At 37.3% G+C, this 12716-nt stretch overlaps 2 pseudogenes; one reads left to right on the forward strand and one right to left on the reverse strand.

Annotated features, from left to right (window-relative positions):
- Positions 1 to 669: 669 nt before the first annotated feature.
- On the reverse strand, positions 670 to 11480 carry LOC113305410 (annotated as a pseudogene).
- LOC113307119 lies at positions 7829 to 7928 on the forward strand (annotated as a pseudogene).
- Positions 11481 to 12716: the final 1236 nt, after the last annotated feature.

Consider the following 12716-nt stretch of genomic DNA (forward strand, 5'->3'; position numbering starts at 1 on the left):
CTTTTGTTGATGGAGTTCTCCAAAAACTTCGGTGGATCTTCGCCTTCAAACGGTAGAACGCAAATGATGACTGGTTCGTTTCTCAACTACCTATGTCTTAGACCTAGACTTAACTAATTGTAGACTAAAAATCAAGATACAGTTTTGACAACTCTAATTTGGTCATTACTTAGTGCTCTTTCTCTCTTGTTCAATCTTTCTCTTTGCTTTCTGTCTCTATCGAACTGTCAAATATCTTACATATCAGTGAGAGAACTGTACGCCCATTTATCTTTGTTTTGTGTGTTTAATTTAGGCAGGTAATTATCCCATTATCACGCCGCGTTATATGAGGATGCTCAGAGTATTTGATTGTGCGGAAAGGTAATCAGAGTAAAGGATTTACACCCAGAAGGGGGAATATGATTGGTTCCAAGTGTTTAGCCATGGGAAAGCTCGAGGGAGATCAATATGTATTTGCTTGGGTGGTGTTTATCTTGCTTACCGGAATATCAAAGATCAAAGACAATCACGAAATGCAGAAGAAAAGATAGATTGTTATTACAGAAACATAAAAAATTATTTAACTTCGAATTTAGAATTGCTTTTAATATTTTTTAGATACTTTCATAATTTTAAAACTTAAAATAAAAGATCCTACAGAGCATAATTGCTTTCAAGAACTAGTTATCAATCAACTACGACCAGGTTACTGTATTCCTCCTCAGAGATTGCCTTATCCATCACTCTAATGGGTGTCAATTCACCGAGGTCACCCTCAAGGAAAAGATTCATCAAATTCTTCGAGTACCCGCTAAGCATTGCCACACCTTTCTGTTGACCCAAGACCGGAGTTGCTTTAGAGTCTCGAAGGTTCCAAAACACAATCTCCGGCACATTCTTGTATCCCTTCTCCCTAAACTTGTGTTATATCACCTGGTAATCAGTCTCCCATTGGGCAGTTGGATCCAACCTCGACTGGTTGTAGTAACTATAATAGTTCCCTGAAGCCTGGTTGAACTCCATATCCATGAACACAAAAAGGCGCTTTATTATCTGGTCTTCCTTCAATTTGCCAGCAACTGCCACTTGCAATATTTGGTCAAACACCTTATGAAAATCTGTTGATCCTCCCAAAGGCATTCTTCTGAAGAATTTTGTTTTCGATCTCACATTGTCACCTTTAATCTTGTGGAATTGAGGATTAGTGTGGAAGGTGATAAGTTTTCCTTTCCATGGATCTTGACTCATCTCTGACACTAACAAACCAAGGGCTGCAACAACGTCCATTGTTGTCCCCTCGTGTTTTTCAATTGAGTTGTAGTAATAGGTTCGTTGAGACTTGTGAAAGCAAAAGATTTTAGACTTACAAAACTTAAAAATATAAAATTTATTGCAAAATTGATTTCAAGATATTAAAAGTAACCAAGACACTAGATTCCACTATTACACATGAATGAACGATACCAAATTTGTTTCAAAACTCTAACTATCCTTTAAGTCCTTTATTTCTTAATTCACACATAATCAAACATATTCCCAAATATTAATTGTATTCCCTAAGAATAGACTATCAATCGATTAAACAAAGTATAATCTATCAAATTGAATCACAAGTAATTAAGAAAATTATGTAAACATTTAAAACTCCGCAAAAGCGGTGATTGAATGAATTATAAATTGTAAATTAGAGAAAATAAAATTGTTACCAATCATTCATGCATAGATAGCTTCATCTGTTGCCTTGGTTGCGCGAGAATTAGCTCATCATCATGGAAACACGCTCAAAATTCATTTTTATTGCTCAAAGGGTGTTTACAAAGATGAAATGGGAGAAACAATAATAAAACAGTGATTTTCTTTTCTCTCCCAAAAAACTCTCCTAAAATGTGCTTTCTAGCTCTCTATTTACACACACAAATACACATCACTCAAATATATTCTTCCATAACTCCAAAATCTTCTTCTTTTTAATTAAAAATATCTTCAAGAATTTTTCCTTCTCTTTATTCTATATATGTCTTTACTAAACCCATATCTTCTTTAATTAGCAGAATAAAATCCAAGATAAAATCTTCTAAGGATATCTTTCTTGTTTAATACAAGATAACTTCCTTTTTCTTCAAAACTTCATGTTTGTAAGGCAAGAGGATATTTTTATCTTAAAGATAATAAATCCTTTACCGTTGAAACCAAATTTCCCGCCAATTTTTCTTTCCAAATCAAGGAAGAAGATGGAGCCTCCTTAACCAGTAATGGGGTGCGATTAGCAGTTGGCTCCCTGGGGTATCCCTTATCAGTTATATGCCCCTTATCCAAAACTGATTTCCCATATCTGTCTGAAGGCCTCTGCCAAGATGAACCTAACCTAATGGACTGAGACACCGGTCTGAATAATATCAACACAATCGGCATATACAAGGGGACCAGTGGTCGATAAACCTAACTCTAGGTCAACACAACTGGCATGTACAAGGGCTCCAGTGGTCGACTTTATTGGATTTATTCCGGTTGGTCTGATGGTGTGGTCTCAATTATTTATTTATTTATTTATTTATTTTTATCTCAATCACCTTAATTCACCCTAGCAAAGGTAACAACTTGAATCGTGTGCCCCACCAAGTCACTTAAAAAATAAAAACAGAAGGATTAGGATTCAACGAGATATGGCGAAACTACCATGTTTTTTTTAATTATAACACCTGAGCTCTGTGTTTTTATGATTAGACTCTTTATATGTTTCCATCTAATCAGATTGGTTCCTCAAATCCTACAACCAAGATGTTCCCATCCACTTAGATTGGTTAGTGCCAACCTTAATAAGCATAAATTTCTAGGCTCTGGAGTTTATTTATTGCAACTAAAAGCCAACAAAAAGTTTCTTCTCCACCCCCAAACTTAAATCTAACATTGTCTTCAATGTTTCTAATGAAAGAGCAATACCAAAAAGTAAAGTAACATGAGGAATCGGTAAAGAGAGAAGTCGGAAAGATAGTACCTGGGTGAAGAGAGAAATCAAAAACTAATATACAACATACAATCGCCTCGATGGTCAATCAAGGGTAAACAAGGTCCTCCAGAGGGACCTCCTCAACATCACCTGTAGGAAAGGGCTCTAAAAAGGGTTTCAATCTCTGACCGTTAACCTTCGAAGAACTACTACCATCCGGTGTCTCGATCTCAACAGCTCCATGAGGAAAGACAGTGCGAACAATAAAAGGACCCGTCCACCGAGAACGTAACTTCCTAGGGAAAAGATGCAAGCGGGTATCATACAGAAGAACTTTTTGATCTAGAGAAAATGACTTTCTGAAAATATTATTATCATGCACAAGTTTCATTTTGTTCTTATACTCCTTAGCACTATCGTATGCATCTCTGCGAATCTCTTCCAACTCATTCAGCTGGAGTTTCCTATGGGATCCTGCCTTGTCTGGTGAAAAATTTAGCTGCTTAACAGCCCAATATGCTCTATGTTCTAACTCAACAGGTAATTGACATTCCTTGTACACAATTCGATAAGGTGACATTCCAATGGGGGTCTTAAACGCAGTACGGTAAGCCCATAAGGCATCAGTAAGCCTAGACGACCAGTCTTTCCGATTAGGATTAATTGTTTTCTCTAATATACATTTTATCTCCCTATTGGAATACTTGACCACTAGTCTGTGGGTGATATGGGGTATCTACCTTATGTGTAATACCATATTTCTTCATCAAAAGCCTAAAAGGTCCATTATAAAAGTGAGGCCCTCCATCATTAATTATAACTCGCGGTGTACCAAAACGTGTAAGTATATTATCTTTCAAGAACTCAATCACAACCCTTTGGTCATTAGTCTTACACGCAACCGCCTCAATCCACTTAGAGACATAGTCTACAGCGACGAGGATGTATAAGTTACCAAAAGAATTAGGAAATGGACCCATAAAGTCAATACCCCACACATCAAATACCTAAACAACTAAAATAGGGTTCAAGGGAATCATGTTCCTACGGGAAATGGTTCCTAATTTCTGGCAATGTTCACAAGTAACACAATAACTGTAGGAGTCTTTAAAGAACGAAGGCCAATAGAATCCACACTGAAATATCTTAGCAGCAGTCTTCTTAGCACTAAAGTGACCTCCACAAGCATGATCATGACAAAAGCAAATAATACTAGACTGGTCACTCTCAGGTATACATTTCCTAATAATCTGGTCGGGACAATACTTAAATAAATAAGGATCATCCCAAAAGAAGTGCTTAACCTCGGCTAAAAACCTAGAAAGATCTTGTTTACCCCAATGATGGGGAATTCGACCAGTAACAAGATAATTCACTATATTCGCATACCAAGGTAATTGGGTAACAAAGAACAGTTGTTCATCAAGAAAGCTATCCCTTATAGGAAGGGGATCATTAGGGGAATCAACAACTAGCCTAGACAAGTGGTCTGCTACTACATTTTCGGCACCCTTTTTGTCTCTAATGTCTGGAGAAAACTCTTGCAACAAAAGGATCCACCTAATCAATCTAGGTTTTGTATCCTTCTTAGACAGAAGATATTTCAAAGCAGCATGATCAGTATATATTACGATCTTAGAACCTAAAAGATAGGGTTTAAACTTGTCTAAGGCAAACACAATGGCTAATAGTTCCTTCTCCGTAGTGGTATAGTTCAATTGGGCATCATTCAGAGTTTTGATAGCATAGTCAATCACATGAAGTAACTTATTTTCTCGCTGACCTAGCACAACACCAATAGCATAATCTGAAGCATCACACATGATCTCAAAAGGTAAGTTCCAGTTGGGTTCCTGGACTATGGGGGCGTTAGTAAGTAAATTCTTAAGCTTCTCAAAAGCCTCTAAACAAGCATCATCAAAGACAAACTTAACGTCTTTTGCAAGCAAATTGCAAAGAGGTCTAGAAATCAAGCTAAAATCCTTAATGAATCGACGATAAAAACATGCATTCCCTAAGAATGACCTAATATCTCTTACGGTTTTTGGGACCTGTAAAGTTTTAATAAGGTCAACTTTGGCTCTATCTACCTCTATACCCTTCGAATATACGATATGCCCTAGAACAATTCCTGAACGAACCATGAAGTGACATTTCTCCCAATTAAGCACTAATTCTTTTCCTTACACCTAGTCAAAACTAATGACAAATGATGCAAGCACTCATCGAAAGACGAACCAAACACTGAAAAATCATCCATAAAGACCTCTAAGAACCGTTCTACCATGTCAGAAAATATGTTCAACATACAACGCTGAAAGGTCGCGGGGGAATTACATAGCCCCGAAAGGCATGCGTCTGTACGCAAAGGTACCAAAGGGACAGGTAAAAGTGGTTTTCTCTTGGTCTTCTGAGGCAATAACAACCTGATTATAACCGCAGTATCCATCTAAAAAGCAATAATGGCTACATCCAGCTAATCTCTCTAGCATTTGGTCGATGAAGGGAAGGGGAAAGTGGTCCTTCCTAGTGACCTTGTTCAATTTTCTATAGTCAATACAGACACGCCAACCCGTGGTCACCCGAGTTGGGATTAACTCATTATTATCATTCTGGACTACAGTAATACCGGATTTCCTAGGAACAACCTGAACGGGGCTGACCCACTTACTGTCTGAAATGGGGTAGATAATGCCAGCATCTAACAGCTTAAGAACCTCGGTTCGAACTACTTCTTTCATATTAGGGTTCAGTCGACGTTGCATCTCCCTAGAAGGTTTGGTGTCACTCTCTAAATAGATATAATGTATACAATCAGTAGGACTTATACCCTTAATGTCTGCCATGGTCCACCCTAAAGCTTCCTTGTTGTTTTGAAGGACGGTTACTAGCCTACTTTCCTGATCACTATCCAAGTCAGATGCTATAATCACAGGTAAAGTTTCAGATGGGCCTAAAAACACATACTTTAGGGTATCTGGTAATGTTTAAGGTCCAACTTAGGAAGCTCTTCTAACGAAGGAACTAGGGTAGACTTAGAAGCTGATAGTGGTTCGAACTTAGGTTTCCATCCATTATTAGTGTCTAACAAAAGGGTTAAGTCTAACAAAGCATCCACCTCATTAATCATATTATCATCATCAAAATAAATCCCAAAGTGAGCTAGGAATTTCTCTAATGGATCTTCTAATAAAGTGTTTGGTAATGACTCCTCGACTAATGTTCCTATCATGTTCACCTCTTCTATGTTCGAGTCATCTAGTTCAGAGGGTAGCTTACTCATATTAAAAATGTTCAGCTCAATAGTCATATTACCAAAAGACAAATTCATAATACCGTTTTCGACAGTTGATGATCGCATTGGATGTAGCTAAAAACGGGCGACCTAAAATCATTGATATTTGGTTCTCTGGGTCGGGGACAGGTTGGGTATCTAGGATAAAAAAATCCACTGGATAACTAACTTTTCGACCTCAATAAGAACGTCCTCAATCAAACCACGAGGAATTTTAACGGACCTATCAGCTAACTGAAGTGTCATCTAGGTAGGTTTCATCTCACCAAGTCCTAGCTTAAGGTACACATGGTATGGAAGTAAGTTCACACTGGCTCCTAAGTCAAGCAAAGCTTTCTCGACACGGTATTTACCTATTATCCAAGAAATAGTAGGGGACCCTGGGTCTTTATACTCAGGAGTAGTGGTATTCTGAATAATAGAACTCACATGACTAGCTAGGAAGGATTTCTTCTGGGCACTAAGTTTTCGCATCCGCGTACACATATCCTTAAGAAACTTGGCATAAGCGGGGATCTGCTTAATCGCATCTAATAATAGAAGGTTGATAGTTACCTGCTTAAAAACCTTCAATATATCATTAAAGTTGGGCTCCCTCTTAGTTGGAACTAGCAGATGTGGGAATGGGGCTCTAGGAACAAAGTCGGGCTCAATATGACCCTCATTGGTCTCTTTGGAGACTCTATCAGTCTCTTCAATTTCTGGTTCATAAGGGTGAACTGCAGCATGTTCACTATCAGGCATGGAAACCTTGTTGTCTATCACTCTACCACTCCTAAGGGTTTTAATAGCATTTACATGTTCGGATGGTCTTTCACCTATTTCATTAATTCCTCTAGGGTTGGGTTGAGTTTGACTATGAAACTTACCTCTTTCTCTTAAAGAATCATTTATCTGACTAACGTGGGTTTTCAACTCGGAAATAGCTTGAGAGTTAGCCTGACCTATTCTCTTATTTTCTTCTAAACCTTGAGCGACAGATTGCTGAAACTACACAGTGTTACGAGTTAACAAAGCAAGAGACTATTCTAAACTCATAATCTTCTTATCCGAAGGGTTATGAAACTGTACCGGAGCTGAAGGATTCTTAGTATAACCAAAACCTGAGGGAACCTGAGAGTTACTAAAATGACCTTGATTCTTGCCCTTAGACCAAGAAAGGTTGGGATGGTTTCTCCAGCCGGGGTTATAGGTTTTTGAATATGGGTCAAACTTCTGACGCTTATCGAATCTAGTATTGTTATAAAGAGCATTGGCTTTCTCCTCAACATTATGGCCTTCCCAAGAAGGCTCTATTCTACCGCTATTACCACTAGAATGACCTAATTCTAAGGCTTCTAACCTTTTGGCTATGGATGCTATTTTAGCATCTGACTCATAAGATCCTTCTACCCTATTGACATTTCCTCTACTTAGAAGAATTGTTTTCTGGGGTTCCCTATTATTTTCCCATTGTTGGGTCTTATCGGCAATTTCATTCAAAAATGTCATCGCATCATCAACAGTTTTATTTCACAAACCCACCTGTGCATAAGGACTCAACCATGGTTGTTATTAAATAATCTAAACCCTCGTAGAGGATCTGAACTAACCTAACCATCTCTAAACCATGATGAGGACATTGAGATATTAAGTCATTGAACCTTTCTAAATACCTATATAAAGATTCTCCCTCTTGTTGAGCAAAATTACATATTTGTGTCCTAATAGACGATATTTTGTGCCTTGGGAAAAACTTCTGTATAAAGGCAGATGTAAGTTGGTCATAGGTTTCAATTAACTCAGAAGCCAAACTATACAACCAAGATTTGGCTTTATCTTTTAAGGAAAAGGGGAATAACCTAAGATTCAACGCATCATCACTAAGGTTTTTAATTTTCAGAGTACTACACTCAAATTCCCTAACATGAAAATAGGGGTTCTCATTCTCTTTTCCTAAAAATATTGGGAGCGTCTGTAAAGTCCCAGGTTTGAGTTCATAATTTTCCTCGGTTTCGGCTAACTTGATACAAGACGGACGAGAGTTCCTAGTTGGGTTTAATAAAGCTTTCAAAGTTTCCATTTCTGGCACTACCAAAGGACTAGGAGTACTTTCTTCACTAATTTTCAAGTTTTCAAAGCTTAAATTTCCAAAGATAGGGCTCTCAAAAGAAGAGTCTTCGAGCTCCCCGCCTTCACAAGAAGAACTACTAGGTTTATCACTAATCAAACGACCTAGAGTGTTTCTTTTCCAAGCCCGCTCTCTAATAACCTCGGGAATACACTAGAAAAACAAAAGAAAAAGAAAGAAATCCTAAAAGGAAGGGATGTTCTATGCAAACACAAACAAGGCTGACTCCACCACAGCAAACCTACTTATTTTTAGCAAACAAAAAGCGTGATGGCTCCACTTAGATTGTTTCTAGACCAGCTTCTAATCCTTCGAAAGGGAATTTGTTACAATTTAGGCAAACCCCTCTGGAATCAATCCGATTTAAAGTAAGTTGAATCGAGACGAGGGAAGCTCAGTGGAGCTTTGATACCCAAGGCCTCATCGGCGTTACAAGGCGGCATATTCAACTCGCAGAAACCATCTTGAACTTTGAAGCATGCTTAAAAGAGTAACCAATATTTTTCGAATGACTTTCCTATTAAGCTCGTTACCCTATAGGTCTCGTTCTAGTCAAATTTTAGGCTTAGGTTCATGTTTGGTTTCGTTTTCCTAAGGCGGGCAAGAAGGGAACGATGATGAAATCCGAACCCTTATCTTGTATAGCCAGTCCTTGCCCTTTACTAGGAAATTAAAGCAGCCGTTTTCAATTCCTCAGCATATATGCAAACGAAGGAATGCAATAACTCGCTAACAGGGGATTCGCGAGTGTTTCGACAAACTTACATCCCGTACCAGACGGGGGATGAACCGTTGTAGTCGACTCGGGCCACGACTCCTATGTCATGTACGAACCCGAGGGGCCGAGGCGATATCGTAATCTCCGTCCTTCTCTGCAAACAGTTTATATTTAAACCACCCTTCCGTAGGGTTTTTTAAAAAAAAAGTCCTAAAGTCCAAAGTCCACAATCCAAAATATAGTGCAAAAGAAAAATATAATCTAAAAAAATGTTTGTCTCTCTTTTTTTTTAATTAATTTTTATTCTTCTTTTCTTTCGCTCCTTTCGCTTTGCTTTTACTCCAAATCTTTAAGTATTCACCAAATGCTTTGGCAAATTTTTCGTTCGCTCCAAACTCCAAATCTGTAAGGAAAATACAAAAACCCAAAAACGCAAAGAAGAACAAATAAAATAAAATAAAAATGAAAAACAAATAAAAACCTAAAAAAAAAAAATCTAAAACTCTAGCCTAAAGACAAGTCCCTGGCAGCGGCGCCAAAAATTGGTGTTTTTCAATTGAGTTGTAGTAATAGGTTCGTTGAGACTTGTGAAAGCAAAAGATTTTAGACTTATAAAGCTTTAAAATAGAAAATTTATTGCAAAATTGATTTCAAGATATTAAAAGTAACCAAGACACTAGATTCCACTATTACACATGAATGAACGATACCAAATTTGTTTCAAAACTCTAACTATCCTTTAAGTCCTTTATTTCTTAATTCACACATAATCAAACATATTCCCAAATATTAATTGTATTCCCTAAGAATAGACTATCAATCGATTAAACAAAGTATAATCTATCAAATTGAATCACAAGTAATTAAGAAAATTATGTAAACATTTAAAACTCCGCAAAAGCGGTGATTGAATGAATTATAAATTGTAAATTAGAGAAAATAAAATTGTTACCAATCATTCATGCATAGATAGCTTCATCTGTTGCCTTGGTTGCGCGAGAATTAGCTCATCATCATGGAAACACGCTCAAAATTCATTTTTATTGCTCAAAGGGTGTTTACAAAGATGAAATGGGAGAAACAATAATAAAACAATGATTTTCTTTTCTCTCCCAAAAAACTCTCCTAAAATGTGCTTTCTAGCTCTCTATTTACACACACAAATACACATCACTCAAATATATTCTTCCATAACTCCAAAATCTTCTTCTTTTTAATTAAAAATATCTTCAAGAATTTTTCCTTCTCTTTATTCTATATATGTCTTTACTAAACCCATATCTTCTTTAATTAGCAGAATAAAATCCAAGATAAAATCTTCTAAGGATATCTTTCTTGTTTAATACAAGATAACTTCCTTTTTCTTCAAAACTTCATGTTTGTAAGGCAAGAGGATATTTTTATCTTAAAGATAATAAATCCTTTACCGTTGAAACCAAATTTCCCGCCAATTTTTCTTTCCAAATCAAGGAAGAAGATGGAGCCTCCTTAACCAGTAATGGGGTGCGATTAGCAGTTGGCTCCCTGGGGTATCCCTTATCAGTTATATGCCCCTTATCCAAAACTGAGAGTCCGAATAACATGTGTCCTCCGGGTGCCTATACCAACTTTTCGAGCCGAATTTTCCAAAAATACCTACAAACACATAAAACACCATAATAAGTAAAAAATCGAGTACCAACAATACTGAAAATTGAGGACAATTCGGTCACAAAAATGTGTCTATCATCCCCATCATACTACCAGACACATCCGCAATTGCAAGACAATCAATTAGCTTTCCAATGTTGGACAAATCATCAACCATTCGTCTCCATTGCAGCTCAACAACATTACAATCATCATCTTTATCCTTCTCATCGTCCAAAGAAGCAATGATCTCATGAGGCAACAATTCACCAGCAGCAATCTTTGTCTCTCCTTTCTTAACACTCTTTAAATACTAGTTGAACCTTTCTTCATCATGTGCTTCAAAAAAGCTCTTATACTTCTTCATAGAAACAGATGAAACACGATTATACGACAACGACTCTCACATTTTAGAGCTCATATAAACTTCAGGAAATTCTAAAATTTCACGCAGAGGAACCAATTACTCTTTCCTCAACCTATTACGAATCCTATAAGCATAATATCCTTCCTCAACACCTTCATACTCTGGACATGAACTACGGAGGAAAATTATTCTAGCAATGCTTTCACATAAGAGAGTAGCCTTATCGAAAGAAGAATCTAAAGACGGACACCATTTAGAAGCTAAAGTAATCTTTCCAGTTTCACCATAATTCAAATGCTTCAAATCAGAAATCAAAAACTCAGCAAATATCTCAGAAACTCTAGCATGCAGGTTTCTATACTCGGTGTCATTTTTATACCTCTTGAGTGCTCTTTTTGATACCTCTATCCGCTTCTCCTTCTTATCTTTGCATGAACCTTAACATGAACCTTTATCTTTGCATGAACCTTTATCTTTGCATCTAAGCCTTCAGCAAGATCTGCATAATACTCAAAACATCCAGCAACATCATCCTGGATTGAAAAAAAAAAGGTGAGGCAAATATCCATAATAGATTAAACCTCTAGAATTCTTTCGAAAAGGTGTGTTGTTATCATACCATGTCCCATGCTGCTTCATCCAATGGTTTGCCATAATAAAGGGCTTCTAGCCTAGCCAACTCAGATTTTCTTTCAAGTACCTGAAAAGAGAATGCTTCTTCTTCTTTGGCTTTTCCAAAGACACCTCATCTTCAGAATCCGAATCTGAACCCGAATACGCCGGTACCGCTTTCACTTTCTTCTTATCCGGCTTCTTCTTAAAATCACGTTTCCCAGTCTCTGGATCAACTGGATAACTATATTTCTCAGTCCTCCATTCGTTCTTTAGTTCTGTTCGGATGCCAATCCCTTCGTGTAACCTAAATAAAATTTCAGGTAAATCTCTAAAATACCCAAACCAGCCATGGCTTTGAGATTAATAGCTAGGGTTTTAGGATGATTCTTGTGAAGCCATAACGCAGCAGCATAAAACCCTTGTTTATCTGATTTACCAGTACCTCTCACACCTCTAAAATTGTATATCAGTTTCAGAGTTGTTAATGGATCATGTTTCCAAGCTGATTCTAATCTTTGGGTAACGCTTTCGTGTGGTGTAGTGGGGACTACATGGAAGAAGAAATCAAGCAATGGATTATCACTTGAAACATATGTTGTTGATCCATTCTTTGTGAATCCCCTGAGATGTGATACAGAGGGATGATGAGGTGCAGAATTTGTGCTTAGATTGTTGAAATTTGAAACCATTAGGTCTATGAAAGCTGAAGCAGGAGATGAATCAGGGACTGTTGAATTTGTGTTTTGTTTTCGTGATGAAGGAATTTGGCGGTGGATTGATGGAGGACCAATGAGTTGAAATTCAGAAACAGAGGACGATGAAGAGGAATCGGTGGTGGAAACAGCCATTGATGGAGAATTTTGGTATGAAAAATCTGGAGAATTCGCTACTAAAGTTCTTTAACTCTAGTTTTTTTTCCTGTGTATGTAAAACGCAGAGTACTATGTTGTTTTATACAGGACATTACTTGGGATCCAAGGAAAGGTTTAGCAGTTTCTATAGAGGAGGAGGAGGTTAGACATTACTTGGGATCTAAAGATAGGGCAATTTTCA

Source organism: Papaver somniferum, chromosome 8 (genome assembly GCF_003573695.1).
Source record: "Papaver somniferum cultivar HN1 chromosome 8, ASM357369v1, whole genome shotgun sequence".
Lineage (NCBI taxonomy): Eukaryota > Viridiplantae > Streptophyta > Magnoliopsida > Ranunculales > Papaveraceae > Papaver > Papaver somniferum.